Here is a 16,228-nt window from a genome sequence, read left to right on the forward strand (position 1 = left end):
ATCTTCATCATTTCGGCTTGATTTAAGAGCAACATATAAAGCCAAACCACGATTGTTTGCATGTGCACACAGTGCTGAATTTTTATTGATTCGGCTATAATTATTAGCAATATGTGGAGCCGAATCATGAGTTTTAGCACTCAAATACCTTGCTGAGATTTTACTAATTCGGCTATGGTCATGAGCCAAATACAAAGCCAAATTGTGGACATTGATCTTTACGTAAGGTGCTAAATTTTCATTGGTTCACTAGTACGCCTGTTTTTTCCTTGAATGCTAAAAGTAGGACAGACAATAGTGGCATATTGTTCTGTAGAATAAGTTAAGAAAAGATGGATGTGAGGTAGACCGTGAAATTTTGATCTGGCTGTGTTTGCTAGACTGTCAACATACTTTGCAATGTCGAAGTCATCCTCTGATCTCATATATCAGTAATTCATCTACCAGAATATGGCTAGCCAACTTCATCCATCCTCGCACTAAAAGGTGAAGAAAAGGGTGCTCAACTGTCTCTCTCTCTCTCTATGTCTCTTAAGCATATAGAAAAAAAACTAGGGCTGCAAGGATACTACTAACAGCAGCCACATCTAATACATATGCTGCCGTGACTGATTACTAAATTACCCCAACTAACTAATACCAGTTCAACACAAGCTTTTGTTGACAACCAAAATTGTCCATTTTGTGAAGTTGTCAAATGTGGAACGAACTTTATCATTGTGTTCCTCTCATCGAGAGGGTCAAAAAACATATATGGAACGTCTAATTTGGGTTTGGATGAAGAAGTTCTGCCCTCAAGAAGATGCTCCATTATCGAGAGTTCCGACCCGAACGTCAGTAGTTTCGACCCACGTCGGGAGTTTTCACAAACGTCGAGAGTTCCGACCTGAGTCAGAAGTTTGAAAGCCCTAGTTTGGTTTTGGATAATTGATGAAACCCTAGTACTAACCTCTATGCTAAGTGTGTGTAGACTTAATGAGGTTGGTACATGCCAAGTGATGGGGCAAGTGATGATCATGGTGATGATGGTGATGACCACAAGGTGATCAAGTGCTCAACTTGGAAAATAAGAAAGAGAAAAACAAAACCCTATGGAGATCAAGGCAAAGGTATTGCTTAGGGTTTTGGTTTTGGTGATCAAGACACCATAGAGGGTGTGATCACATTTAGGATAGATAGCCGTACTATAAAGAGGGGAATTCTTTGGCTAAGCGGTTATCAAGTGCCACTAGGTGTAATTGTTCATGTGCATGCATTTAGAACCTAGTGAGCTAACTTAACTCCTTCGAAGAAAATGTTTGTGAAAATGCTAACACACGTGCACACTTGTTGGTTCACACGTTGTGGTGTTGGCACACTTTGAGAAGGAGGTGGAGTTTCAAAGGTAGAGAGAGGATGGGTTCGGCGGGATTCGGCGTTTTTCGAGAAAATGGAGTGCATATATTCTATTGCGCCGGTGGGAAATTTGGAGTAGTCGCGGGAGTGTTTCTTGCTGAGAAAACACTCACCGGACGCTAGCTTCTGGAGCACCGGACGCTGCGTCTGAGCGTCCGGTGCAGACAGTGCCTGGCCCAGCTAGGGTAAGGCACCGGACGATAGGCACAAGACGCTGGCTTGAGCGTCCGGTGGTGCGCGTCCGGTGTGCGGGCGTTTTGCGACCCTCTCTGCGCATGGGTCCGGTGAGCACCGGACGCTACCGGTGCTTAGCGTCCGGTGACCCGCAAGTTTGTGGATCTCTCTGCGCATGAGTCCGGTGTGCACCGGACGCGTCCGGTGCTAACTTGCTCAGCGTCCGGTGCTCTGCAGGTTACCGTTAGACTCTGACACGCAGCTGACGTTGGAGCACCGGACGCTGGTGTTGAGCGTCCGGTGCCCCTTTAAGAGCGTCCGGTGACCCCGTGTTTTGCCCAGTGAAAGAGCCAACGGCTCTATTTGTTTGAGGGGCTATATATACGTGTTTGGCTGGCTTGGGGCTTACTCTCTTGGCATTCTAACATACTTGACATCCTTGTGAGCCTAAGCAAACACCTCCCACTCATCTCCTTCATAGATTAAACATCTTTGTGAGATTGAGAGTGATTCCAAGTGCATTTGCTTGAGTGATTGCATCTAGTGGCACTTGGGGATCGTTCTAGCTGTGGTTTTCTTGTTACTCTTGGTGGTTGCCGCCACCTAGACGGCTTGGAGCAGCGGAGGAGGATTGGCACGAGTTGGTGATTGTTCGTGGCCATCTCCTGGTGATTGTGAGAGGTTTGTGCCTACCTCGGCGGAGAGCCAAAGGCAACATTAGTGGATTGCTCGTGTCAGTGAGCTACCTCACTTGTGGGTGGGTTCTTGTGGTGTCCTAGTGAGGACAAGGTTCGTGCTACACCTCTTAGCCACCGAACCACCAAGTGTTGGTCGACACAACGGGGACGTAGCGTGCTGGCAAGCACGTGAACCTCGGGAGAAAAATCTTGTGTCTCCATTGTGTTTGTTGATTGGATTTCTCCCGGTGATTGGACTTCATAATATTGTGATTGGTTCATCCCCTCTACGTAGTGGTATAAAGATCAAACTCTCTCTTACTTTCTTGCAAACTAGAGTAGCTTACTTCTTGTATAGAAACTTTAGGTAGCTCCCTAGTGTAAGTAGAGACTTAGTTCTTGTGTGCATAGTGATCATAGCAACTAGAATTGTTGGGTAGGTGGCTTGCAAACACCCCATTAGAGCTAGAGCAAAAAGCTTCGCTTTGTTATTTACTAACCTCTTGCTCTAGTATTTTTGTAGAATTTTTAAATAGGCTATTCACCCCCCTCTAGCCATATTAGGACCTTTCAAGTGGTATCAGAGCCGTGGTCACCGTTTGTGAAGGCTTAACAACCTCGGTGCTCAAATTATGGCTCAAATAGTGTTCAACCATGTTGGGGGCAAACCACCATTCTTTGATGGCACAAGTTCATTTGACTATTGGAAGAGAAAAATGAAGATGTACCTTGGATCAATAAATGATAGAGTGTGGGAAGTCACCGAAAATGACTTTGTGATTCTTGATCCCGCTAACCCCACCGACAATGAGAGAGCCAACAAGCAATGTAATACTATGGCTCTCAACACAATCTATAATGGCATTGATTCAAAGGTGTTTGAACAAGTCAAAGATCTTGAGAAGGCTAGTGAAGTGTGGACAAGACTAGAAGAAACATATGAGGGCACTACAACGGTAAAAAGTGCAAAATTGTATATGCTCAAGGACAAGCTATCCAACTTCAAGATGAAGGATGATGAGTCCATACCAGAGATGTTCTATAGGCTCCAAGTCATCATCAATGATCTCAAGGGACTTGGTGAGAAAGTAAAAGATGAGGACTTCATTCACAAGTTCTTGATGTGCTTGCCCAAGAGGTTCAAGACATTGAGAACAAACATCTTTAGAGGTGGATTGACGGGAGTATCTCCCAATGAGGTACTTGGAGATGTCATGACCGAAGATCAATATAATGACAATGATGATGATGAGGTCATGAAGAAGGATGATGATGACAAGAAGAAGAAGAGTGTAGCATTCAAAGCTAGCTCTTCATCCAAGAGCAAGAACAAGGGCAAGGCCAGGAAGGAAGAATCAAGTGATGAGGAGTGCTCCAATGATGATAGTGATGATGAAGCACTAGCACTTTTTGTCCGCAAGTTTGGCAAGATGATGATGAAGAAGGGCTATCACACAAGAAAGAGAAGAGATCACTTCAAGAACAAGGAGCATGTGAGGCTATGCTACAAGTGCAAAAGCCCCGATCATATTGTGGCGGATTGTCCTTACAATAGTGACAATGATGAGCATGACAAGAAGAACAAGAAGGAGAAGAAATAAAAGAAAGAAAAGAAAGAAAAGAAGATGGTCTTCAAGAAGAAGAAGAAGGGTGGATCCTATGTTGTGACGTGGGATAGTGATGCTTCTTCAGATGATGATTCTAGTGACGATGACAAGGCATCTAAGAAGAAGGAGCTTGTAAGCATTGCTATCAACAAGCCATCACTCTTCGACACTCCTTCATGCTTCATGGCCAAGGGCCACAAGGTACAATATGATGAGAGTGAAAGTGAACATGAACATGATAGTGATAGTGATGATGAAAATGAATTCACTAATGAACAACTCATGGACATGTTAGAACAAGCCAATTCTCTTATTCAATCTAAAAACAAGAAGTGCAAAGAATTGGCCAAGAAGTTAAAAGCTCTTGAGCAATCCTTTGATGAGCTCAATGCTAATCATGAGAGGCTAGTGGAAGCCCATGAGAAGCTTGGCAAGGCTCACACCAAGCTTGAGAAAGCTCACTCCTTGTTATTAGAAGAGAACAAGGAAAAGGTTGTTGTATCATGTGATGTGGGCACAACATGTGACTTAATTAAAGAATCACCCAACCTACCTATTGTTGTTGCCACTAACTCTTCTTGTAGGTCTTCATCCACCACCACCAACTCTACCTCCACTTCGAGTGTTAGTGTCACTTGTGATGCTTCACTAAAGGTTGAGAATGAGACTCTCAAGAGAGAGGTGGATGAGCTCACTCACGCCCTAGGCAAGGCCTATGGTGGTGAGGCCCGCTTGCTAAAGTGCTTAGGTAGCCAAAGGTTTTCTCTCAACAAAGAGGGATTAGGCTATACCCCCAAGAAGGGCAAGAAAGCTTTTGCAACTCACAAGCCTAGCTTTGTGAAGAGCAATGGTCGGTATTGCAACAAATGCAAGCAAGTTGGGCACCTAGAGCTTAATTGCAATAAAATGAACAAGAACAAGAAAATTGCTAATGTACCTTACATTCATTTTGATTCTTGTTATGTGCTTACCAAGGGTGAGAAGGGTGTGCATACTAAGTTTGTTGGTACACCAATTGTGGGTCCAAAGAAGAAGGCCATTTGGGTACCAAAAAGCTTAGTCACTAACCTCCAAGGACCCAAACAAGTATGGGTACCTAAGAAACATTGATTTGTTTTGTAGGTAAACTATAAAGCCGGAGGAAGGCATTGGGTGCTTGATAGTGGGTGCACACAACACATGACCGGTGATTCAAGAATGTTCAATTCAATCAATCCAAATGTTGACAATGGTGTTGATAGTATCACATTTGGTGACAATGGCAAAGGCAAGGTCAAAGGGCTTGGTAAAATTGCTATATCCAATGACTTGAGCATTTCCAATGTGCTACTAGTAGAGAGCTTGAACTTCAACTTACTATCCGTAGCTCAACTTTGTGATCTTGGTTTCAAATGCATATTTGGAGTTGATGATGTAGAGATCATAAGTGTAGATGGCTCTAACTTGATATTCAAAGGCTTTAGATAAGAGAATCTATACTTGGTTGATTTCAATGCTAGTGAAGCTCAATTATCAACATGCTTGCTCACTAAATCTAGCATGGGTTGGTTATGGCATAGAAGGCTTGGTCATGTTGGAATGAAACAATTAAACAAGTTAGTCAAGCATGATCTTGTTAGAGGCTTGAAAGATGTCACATTTGAGAAAGACAAGCTTTGTAGTGCATGTCAAGCCGGAAAGCAAGTTGGCAACACTCATCCAAAGAAGAGCATCATGAGTACATGCAAGGCATTTGAGTTGTTGCACATGGACTTATTTGGACCAACCACATACACAAGCATTGGTGGAAATAAATATGGATTTGTGATAGTGGATGATTTCACAAGATATACATGGGTATTCTTTCTTAGTGACAAGAGTGATGCTTTTGCAACCTTCAAATCATTTGTCAAGAGAATACACAATGAGTTTGAAACAACCATCAAAAAAGTGAGAAGTGACAATGGAAGTGAATTCAAGAATACAAGAGTTGATGAGCTTTGTGATGAATTTGGTATTAGGCATCAATTCTCGGCCAAGTACACTCCACAATCAAATGGTCTTGTTGAGAGGAAGAATAGAACCTTGATTGACATGGCAAGATCAATGTTGAGTGAGTACAATGTGAGTCATTCTTTTTGGGCTGAAGCAATCAACACGGCTTGCTACTATAGCAACCGACTCTATTGTCACCCAATGATGGAGAAGACACCATATGAACTCTTGAATGGTAGAAAGCCCAATATTGCATACATTTGGGTTTTTGGTTGCAAATGCTACATATTGAAGAAAGGCACTAGATTGAGTTAATTTGAAAAGAAATGTGATGAAGGTTTCTTGCTTGGTTACTCCACTACTAGCAAAGCCTATAGAGTTTGGAATTTGGCTAGTGGTACTCTTGAGGAGGTGCATGATGTTGAGTTTGATGAAACCAATGGCTCCCAAGAGGAAGATGAGAATCTAGATGATGTGAGAGGCACTCAATTGGCCGATGCAATGAAGAATATGGACATTGGTGATTTAAGGCCAAGAGAGGTGATTGATGTTGAATATGACAAAAATCAAGTGCTTCCTACCTCTAATGTGCAAGCTAGTGGTTCTTATGATCAAAATCAAGCTAGTACAAGTGGTACACAAGTGCAAGATCAACAAGCTAGTACATCATCTTATGATAAACCAAGTGCAAGCAATCAAGTGCAAATACTCCAACCAACAAATATTGCAAGAGACCATCCATTGGATCATATCATAGGTGACATTCAAAGAGGAGTGCAAACAAGATCAAGATTAGCATCATTTTGTGAGCATTTCTCCTTTGTTTCTCACATTGAGCCAAAGAAGATTGATGAAGCATTGAGAGATGTTGATTGGGTTAATGCTATGCATGAAGAGCTTAACAACTTCAAGAGAAATCAAGTATGGGAATTAGTTGAGAGGCCTAGTGATCATAATGTCATGGGTACTAGATGGGTCTTTCGCAACAAGTAAGATCAAGATGGGATAGTTTTAAGGAACAAAGCAAGATTGGTAGCACAAGGCTATACTCAAGTTGAAGGTCTTGACTTTGGTGAAACATATGCCCCGGTTGCAATATTGGAAGCAATTAGGATCTTGTTGGCCTATGCTTGTGCTCATAACATCAAGCTATACCAAATGGATGTGAAAAGTGCATTTCTCAACGGCTATATCAATGAAGAAGTTTATGTTGAGCAACCTCCCGGTTTTGAAGATGACAAGAAACCCAACCATGTTTACAAGCTAAGAAAGGCATTGTATGGTTTGAAGCAAGCACCTAGAGCATGGTATGAGAGATTGAGAGATTTCTTACTCTCTAAAGGTTTCAAGATGGGCAAGGTTGACACCACTCTCTTTACCAAGAAGATTGGCAAGGACTTGTTTGTGTTGCAAATCTATGTTGATGATATCATATTTGGATCAACCAACCAAGAATTTTGTGAAGAGTTTGGCAACATGATGGCTAATGAATTTGAGATATCAATGATTGGAGAGCTTAGTTACTTCCTTGGTCTTCAAATCAAGCAATTGAAGAATGGCACATTTGTGAGTCAAGGCAAGTACATAAAAGACATGCTCAAGAAGTTTGGAATGGATGATGCAAAGTCAATTAGCACTCCAATGGGAACAAATGGAAGCCTAGATAGTGATACAAGTGGAAATATGGTGGATCAAAAGTTATATCGGTCTATGATTGGAAGCCTACTCTATGTGACCGCATCAAGACCGGATGTCATGTTTAGTGTATGCATGTGTGCAAGATTTCAAGCCTCACCAAGAGAAAGTCATTTGAAAGGAACAAAGAGAATATTGAGGTACTTGAAGCATACACAAAATGTTGGTTTGTGGTATCCCAAAGGTGCAAAGTTTGAACTTGTTGGATATTCCGATTCGGACTATGCGGGATGCAAAGTTGAGAGAAGAAGCACATCAGGCACATGTCAACTATTGGGAAGATCACTTGTCTCATGGTCATCCAAGAAGCAAAATAGTGTTGCACTATCAACCGCCGAAGCGGAGTACATTGCGGCCGGTAGTTGTTGTGCACAAATTCTATGGATGAAGGCAACATTGAAAGATTTTGGAATCAATTTCAAAGAAGTGCCATTGCTATGTGACAATGAAAGTGCCGTGAAGCTCACCAACAATCCGGTTCAACACTCAAGAACAAAGCATATAGATGTCCGCCATCATTTCATAAGAGATCATCAACAAAAAGGGGACATTTGCATTGAGAGTATAGGCACCGATGATCAACTTGCCGATATATTCACCAAGCCACTTGATGAGAAGAGGTTTTGCAAGCTAAGGAATGAATTGAACATACTTGACTTCTCAAATATGTGTTGATGCACCCCCACTATATGACATGCCTCTCATTCGAGCAAAGAAAGGTAAAATTGATTGACATGTCATCCATCCTATGCTAAGGACTTGTTTAGTGCATCTAGTCATCCCTTACATGTTTTAGGCACATTCATGAAAATCAAATAAATTTGATGCTTGTATCGTACCACTATTGCTTCTATGTTTGACTTGATCTAGTGGTAGCATATGACATGTTTGTGGGCTTGCAATCCTAGTGTTTGATCTAGAATATGAGCTATAAGTGTTTAACTCAACATGGTACAAGATAACCCTTATTTGGAGGTGTGAAGAAGCTTGTCCTTGGATCAAACCGAGTTAAATATCTTAGGCAAGTAATCTAGATTGGACCAATTCGGTAAAATGATCTCACTTCACATGGTTTCACACTAACCTTTCTCAAATTTGAGCTCACCTTTTGTGGTCTTTGATGACAAAGGGGGAGAGAATTTCCCAAAGATTAAAGATAGGGGAGTAACATGATAAAAGAAGAGGATCAATTAAAATGATAAAAGAAGGGGATCAATTAAAATTTTGAAGCACACAAGTAGGGGGAGCAAGCTCATAAACTTGTATGTTGCATTTGTATGTGCATCACATATGGTTGCTTGCATTTGCATTTAGCTTTAGAAGCTTTCTCTCTGATGCCTTGCTTGTGTGGTGTATGCTAGTTGTAGGTTTGATTGATGATATGAAGAACTAGCATGCATAGATAGTGTAACTAGACTTTTAGTTGTTTCACAAGTAGTACTAGAACCTTGCTTATAATGTTGATCTCACGGGGTGTTCTAGTTTTGTGAATGTCTAGTTACTAATGGTGCTAAGGAGGGTATACTTGGCAACTCCGATTGGTATCACGCTTCAAAGGTCCATTCTTTACACCTTAGCATTATTTGGTAGAAATTGACTCCTGTATTTCCTATTCAAGCATATGTGCAAGGTTTCAAATCCAAACTCTTAGCACATATGTAGGGGGAGCAATTGCTACCAATTTGGGTTTATGAAACTTGTCCATAACCTTTGCACATGGTAAAATGCTTGGGCAAGCAACATGAATCCAAGAAAATTTTATTGAAAATCCTTGTAAAAAGGGTTGTCATCAATTACCAAAAAGGAGGAGATTGAAAGCCCTAGTTTGGTTTTGGATAATTGATGAAACCCTAGTACTAACCTCTATGCTAAGTGTGTGTAGACTTAATGAGGTTGGTACATGCCAAGTGATGGAGCAAGTGATGATCATAGTGATGATGGTGATGACCACAAGGTGATCAAGTGCTCAACTTGGAAAATAAGAAAGAGAAAAACAAAACCCTATGGAGATCAAGGCAAAGGTATTGCTTAGGGTTTTGGTTTTGGTGATCAAGACACCATAGAGGGTGTGATCACATTTAGGATAGATAGTCGTACTATAAAGAGGGGAATTCTTTGGCTAAGTGGTTATCAAGTGCCACTAGGTGTAATTGTTCATGTGCATGCATTTAGAACCTAGTGAGCTAACTTAACTCCTTCGAAGAAAATGTTTGTGAAAATGCTAACACACGTGCACACTTGTTGGTTCACACGTTGTGGTGTTGGCACACTTTGAGAAGGAGGTGGAGTTTCAAAGGTAGAGAGAGGATGGGTTCGGCGGGATTCGGCGTTTTTCGAGAAAATGAAGTGCATATTTTCTATTGCGCCGGTGGGAAATTTGGAGTAGTCGCGGGAGTGTTTCTTGCTGAGAAAACACTCACCGGACGCTAGCTTCTGGAGCACCGGACGCTGCGTCTGAGCGTCCGATGCAGACAGTGCCTGGCCCAGCTAGGGTAAGGCACCGGACGATAGGCACAAGACGCTGGCTTGAGCGTCCGGTGGTGCGCGTCCGGTGTGCGGGCGTTTTGCGACCCTCTCTGCGCATGGGTCCGGTGAGCACCGGACGCTACCGGTGCTTAGCGTCCAGTGACCCGCAAGTTTGTGGATCTCTCTGCGCATGAGTCCGGTGTGCACCGGACGCATCCGGTGCTAACTTGCTCAGCGTCCGGTGCTCTGCAGGTTACCATTAGACTCTGACACGCAGCTGACGTTGGAGCACCGGACGCTGGTGTTGAGCGTCCGGTGCCCCTTTAAGAGCGTCCGGTGACCTCGTGTTTTGCCCAGTGAAAGAGCCAACGGCTCTATTTGTTTGAGGGGCTATATATACGTGTTTGGCTGGCTTGGGGCGTACTCTCTTGGCATTCTAACATACTTGACATCCTTGTGAGCCTAAGCAAACACCTCCACTCATCTCCTTCATAGATTAAACATCTTTGTGAGATTGGGAGTGATTCCAAGTGCATTTGCTTGAGTGATTGCATCTAGTGGCACTTGGGGATCGTTCTAGCTGCGGTTTTCTTGTTACTCTTAGTGGTTGCCGCCACCTAGACGGCTTAGAGCAGCGGAGGAGGATTGGCACGAGTTGGTGATTGTTCGTGGCCATCTCCCGGTGATTGTGAGAGGTTTGTGCCTACCTTGGCGGAGAGCCAAAGGCAACATTAGTGGATTGCTCGTGTCATTGAGCTACCTCACTTGTGGGTGGGTTCTTGTGGTGTCCTAGTGAGGACGAGGTTCGTGCTACACCTCTTAGCCATCGAACCACCAAGTGTTGGTCGACACAATGGGGACGTAGCGTGTCGGCAAGCACGTGAACCTCGGGAGAAAAATCTTGTGTCTCCATTGTGTTTGTTGATTGGATTTCTCCCGGTGATTGGACTTCATAATATTGTGATTGGTTCATCCCCTCTACGTAGTGGTATAAAGATCAAACTCTCTCTTACTTTCTTGCAAACTAGAGTAGCTTACTTCTTGTATAGAAACTTTAGGTAGCTCTCTAGTGTAAGTAGAGACTTAGTTCTTGTGTGCATAGTGATCATAGCAACTAGAATTGTTGGGTAGGTGGCTTGCAAACACCCCATTAGAGCTAGAGCAAAAAGCTTCGCTTTGTTATTTACTAACCTCTTGCTCTAGTATTTTTGTAGAATTTTTAAATAGGCTATTCACCCCCCCTCTAGCCATATTAGGACCTTTCAAAGTTCCGACTCGACTTTCGATAGACCTAATAACTATTCAGATCTAGCCTTCACGATTCTGATCCAAACAGTTCCAAACTCATGGAAAACATAGAAAATAAGACTTAAAGAGGTTTCCTACTAGGATAAGATCACACCCCTCTATATATATGAGAGGATCATGGCCGATTGAGTTCCCATCTATCCAATCCACAAAACACAAACCAATCTACTCCTTTTCCCCCTTTCCTCCTATCCTCCAACCTCCATGTTGTTCATCCCATGATCCGACGACCAAGGATGGCGCCCTAGGTTTGCCGACCGACCTAGGGCAACTCGCTGATGTCCTTGCCCTAACACAGTCCCTCCTGAGCAATAGCTTCGATGGTTTCTTTGCTAGTTTGCCTAAAAACTAGACGGTTCTTTGTCAGACAAGCATGTTGGTTATCCTTTGGAGGGTTGCTTAATTAACTCTAATTTTTAACCGTCAATTAACCTAGGAAGAGATTCGAAACAATGTATAAGGTAGGGTTATAGGGGATTATTCTAATAAGTTCCATGAGTTGGATATTCAATAATTCACCATATGGAAGTATCTCAAGTGAAGAATCTGAGCACACCATTGCGGAGAGTTCATCGAGACAATCGAGACGAACATATCATTTGCTATATTTGGAGCACTAGAGAGAAAGTCCTCGATGAATACGACTTGGAAGACTCTAGAAGACCCTAGAACCATCATCATCACAAGATTAGGGACTAAACCGACAAGATTCCATAGCTCTATGAAATAATATTTTCTAGGGATTTATCTAGAAGCTGGGAAAGGAAAGAATTCATCAACAAAGTGACACATTGTGCAAATGGATCAAAAAGTGGCAATAGAAGGACGTGGAAGACACTAGAAGCCACGGGAAAGAAGCGGAGGACCTACGGCTGCTAGGTGGGGCCAGCCAGCCACACATGCCATGCCACCTGGCCTAGTCCCCTTGCCAGTTGGACTCTCCTTTGCGTGACAATCTCCAACCGACCTCTAGACGCATCTTGACCATTGTTTCATGTTGGTTTGATCCAAGGGCTACGGTTCATCCCACCAGACAATATAAGTAGAGGCAGACCCCCCTAGAGTCATCATCATCAATCTCATGTCACAATCTCATATCATCAATCTCATAACCTAGAGCTCCACAAACTAGGGTGTAGCTAGAACATAAGAAAGGAATTAGAGAAGTCAAGCAACGCTTAGATTCTAGATCTAGTTGCGAGGAGGCTAAGTAAAGCCTTGTACTTCTCTCTTGTATTCAACATTATCAATATATTTGTGTTCCTTATCTTCTAGTTCATTGTGTTTATCTTCTAGTTCATCTTTTGTTCTTCTAGTTCATCATCTAGATCGTCTAGATCTTGTTTTAGTTCATCTAGTTCATTGTCTAGTTCCTTGTGTTCTTGTCTAGTTCGTCGTTTAGATCATGTTTTCCTCTAGTTCTAGTTCTAGTTCTAGTTAGTGTGTGAGTCGAATACTTGATATGACGTGTTATAATTCTATATTCATAATTATAATGTTTGTTGCCTACACTGATTATATGTTTGGTATAGTTGGAGTAGTTTTGTGATTATACTCTTATTCGTATAGCTCTCATCTTGATGATCAAGGGGTGGGTGGTAGATATTGTGTAAGTGTGGTGCTTATACATTGTTTATTTGCAAATGCCCTATATTCCAGGCCGTGTGGTAGATCACGATGGTGACTATTATAGATTCGTTGAGTCCTCCGTAGTCCACTCCGCGAATATAGGACTTGTAAGGCTTAAGTTGCGGGGCGATGTCTTGCTCTATTCCTGACCCACCTTAGTAATGTCTCCTGAGTATAAATGTGAGATTATCCTGACCATGATTGCTAAAAATAATTGCACTAATCAATGTAACTCAATGACCTATAGTTAGAATAACCCTAGGAGTTAGTCTCTATTTTCTACTTCTTTCTAGAGTCATGCCTAAGTAGGAAAATGCTCGGTGGAACCCCTTTGAGGATTACTTTGATCTATTAATAATTGTCCTTTATTATAATATGATTGATCCATGTTTTGAGTATTGATCTAGTGGAACTCTTATCACAAGTGTAAGCTTTAGCTTTTATTCTTTATACCTCCAAGTGTTTTCCCAGTGGTAAAATTATAAATAATGATACATGGAACTTTCCTAGGTGAAATACTACAACGGGTGTATTTTATCTATGTGCTTGCGGACAAGCTTTATTCATTTTCTATAGTGCTATGATCATAAGTACAACCACATCTTTTGGTATTGTGTTAAGGATGACAACCTAGCTTAAGCAATGCTAAGAGATGTCCTAAACATTTCTAATGCCTTTGCTAGGAAAAGGTTTGACCCTCCTATTTGTAATCGTGTTAAGAAATACCAACAAGCATTTCTGGCACCGTTGCTAGGGAAGGTAAAGGAGGTTTAGAATAATCTTACACATGTGATAATCAAGCCACACTATTGATATTTTACTCAAATAGGCTTGCCCTATCTTTTGTCTATTTATGAATATGTTATTGTAGGTAATGTCTGTCTAGTTTTCTTCATTGGATAAACTATGTTGAGGATCCAAAGGAAATAATTAGAAAAGCCAGAGCCTAGCTCAAGAAGAAGAAATCGCCAACCACTTCATCAGAAGAAGACTAGCCAATGAGAAGTTTGACACCAGTGTTTGAAGCCATGGCCAACAAGACTCTCCATGAATTCTTCACTCTAACCACTGCGAACACCAGGTCCAGTCCAGCAGTCAATGTGGGAGATGAAGGATTCGAGCTCGAGCCAACTTTGATCAACATGGTGCAAGCAAACTAGTTTTGTGGGGAAGCACACAAAGATGCAAGTGCCCATCTCCAACACCTCCTGGAGATCTCAAGCACCTTCAACATCAAAGGAGTTGAAAGAGATGCCATACTACTCTGCCTTTTCTCATTCTCACTCTTGGGAAGGGTGAAGCAATGGTTCTACGCCAACAGAGATAAAAACACTACATGGAATATCTGCCCCACTACTTTCCTAGCAAATTAAGTTCTTTCCTATAGGCAAAACATATACCCTATGTGCAAAGATCTCAACTTTTCAGCAGTAGTACGATGAATCTATTCCTAAGGCATGGGAATGCTTTCAACATTACATATTAGAATACCCTCACCATGGGATGGAGGATTGGTTGCTCATGCAGATATTCTACCATGGGCTCACCACAAGTGCTCATGAGAATATAGATGCTACTGCTGGAGGATCATTCTTGTCACTCACTTTCGTGAAGCCACCACTCTTGTTGAGAAGATAGATTCAAACCAGGGATGGAACAAAGAACACACTCAACCATGCAAGAGAAGAGGAATACATCATGTCAAAGAGGTGGACACGCTGTGTGCCAAGATGGACCTTTTCATAAAGAAGCTTAACGAACATGATCAATAGAAGAAGGAAGTCATGCATATCCATGACTCCTGCATGACTTGTGAAGAGCATGGAGGCACTGGCCACATAGGAAGCAACTATCCCGAAGTCCAAAAGGATGTTAACTACATCAACAACATGCCATCTATCATCCTCAGCAGAATCAAGGATGAAACTAGCCACCTTTGAGAGAGATGATTGTTAATCAAAATAAAGTTATTGAAACCATGTCCAGAAAACTTGAAACCATAAACAATAAAATGGAAAGTTTTACTTCTCCCATAAAGAATCAGCTTAGCTTTAAGAAGATGATAGAATCTCAAATCTCTTAGCTAGTAGCTTCAGTACCAATGGCTGAAAAAGTAAGATTCCTAGGAATCTAGATGAATTAGAAACTACAAATCTTGTAGATATCTTCAATACAGGAGAATCCTTCATCGGACCACCTAGACCATGGAGACCAGCATGTGAAGAAGGGGACATGCCAAAAAAGAAAGAAGATCTAGGAAGACCCGTCATCCCCATCCGTATTGGAGCTCACACCTTCGACATAGCCATCTGCGATTTGTGAGCAAGTGTCAACATTATGCCTAAGGTAATTTACGAGAAAATTCATGGTCAACCTTTGTTGTACAAAACCATGTGTTTGTAGCTTGCAGATCAGACATTGTGCTACCCTAAGGGAATCCTTGAGAACGTTCTCATACAAGTTGGACACTCGTATCTACGAGTGGATTTTGTGGTGATAGAAACAAGAGGAGATGATAGAGCACCCATCAATTTGGGACGACCATTCCTCAGCACAGCCAAAGCCATCATCTACACCGACACCGCCAAGATCTGTTTCACCAAAAGGAATACCAAGGAAAGATTTAGCTTCAAGCATCATACGCTCATAGCTCAAGTTCATCTTCAACACTTGTATGACTACTTGAACTTTGACAAAATCCCAGAAAGGAAGAACAAGATTCTAGAGAAAAAGCCTCCAGAAAAGAAGACCCTAGTCAAGAAGAACATCTACACTTATGAGGGCCTCTTACCTACTCCAAACAAGAACAACAACAAGAAGGGGAAGAGCAAAGCAAAACAGCCTCTTACAGAACTAGTTTGGATGGTCAACACTATTGAATCACCCATTGACCCTACTTTTCCCCATCACACCTTAAGAAAATGGAAGACCCTAGAGTAGCAGCCATCGATTGTTCTATTGAATCACCCATTACTATACCTTCTACAAGATGTTCTATGACATCGGCTCAAGCATCAACATCATGTCTACGATAAAATATAAACATTTATATCGTGATGGACCCTTGTGTCCAACATATTTGCAGTTGTAGCTGGTAGACCAATCATTCTAATTTTTGGAAGGAATAGCCAAGGACATAATAGTTAAGATCAGAGATCAGGAGATTGTCGCCGACTTTATGGTTCTAGATATGGGTGATTAAGATGAAGTCCACCTTATCCTAGGAAGACTATTCCTTCACACCACTAGCGCAATCATCTACATGAAGCAAGGGGAAATTCATTTCCACTTCCCTATGGAGAA

This window comes from Sorghum bicolor, chromosome 6 (genome assembly GCF_000003195.3).
Source record: "Sorghum bicolor cultivar BTx623 chromosome 6, Sorghum_bicolor_NCBIv3, whole genome shotgun sequence".
NCBI classification, from domain to species: domain Eukaryota; kingdom Viridiplantae; phylum Streptophyta; class Magnoliopsida; order Poales; family Poaceae; genus Sorghum; species Sorghum bicolor.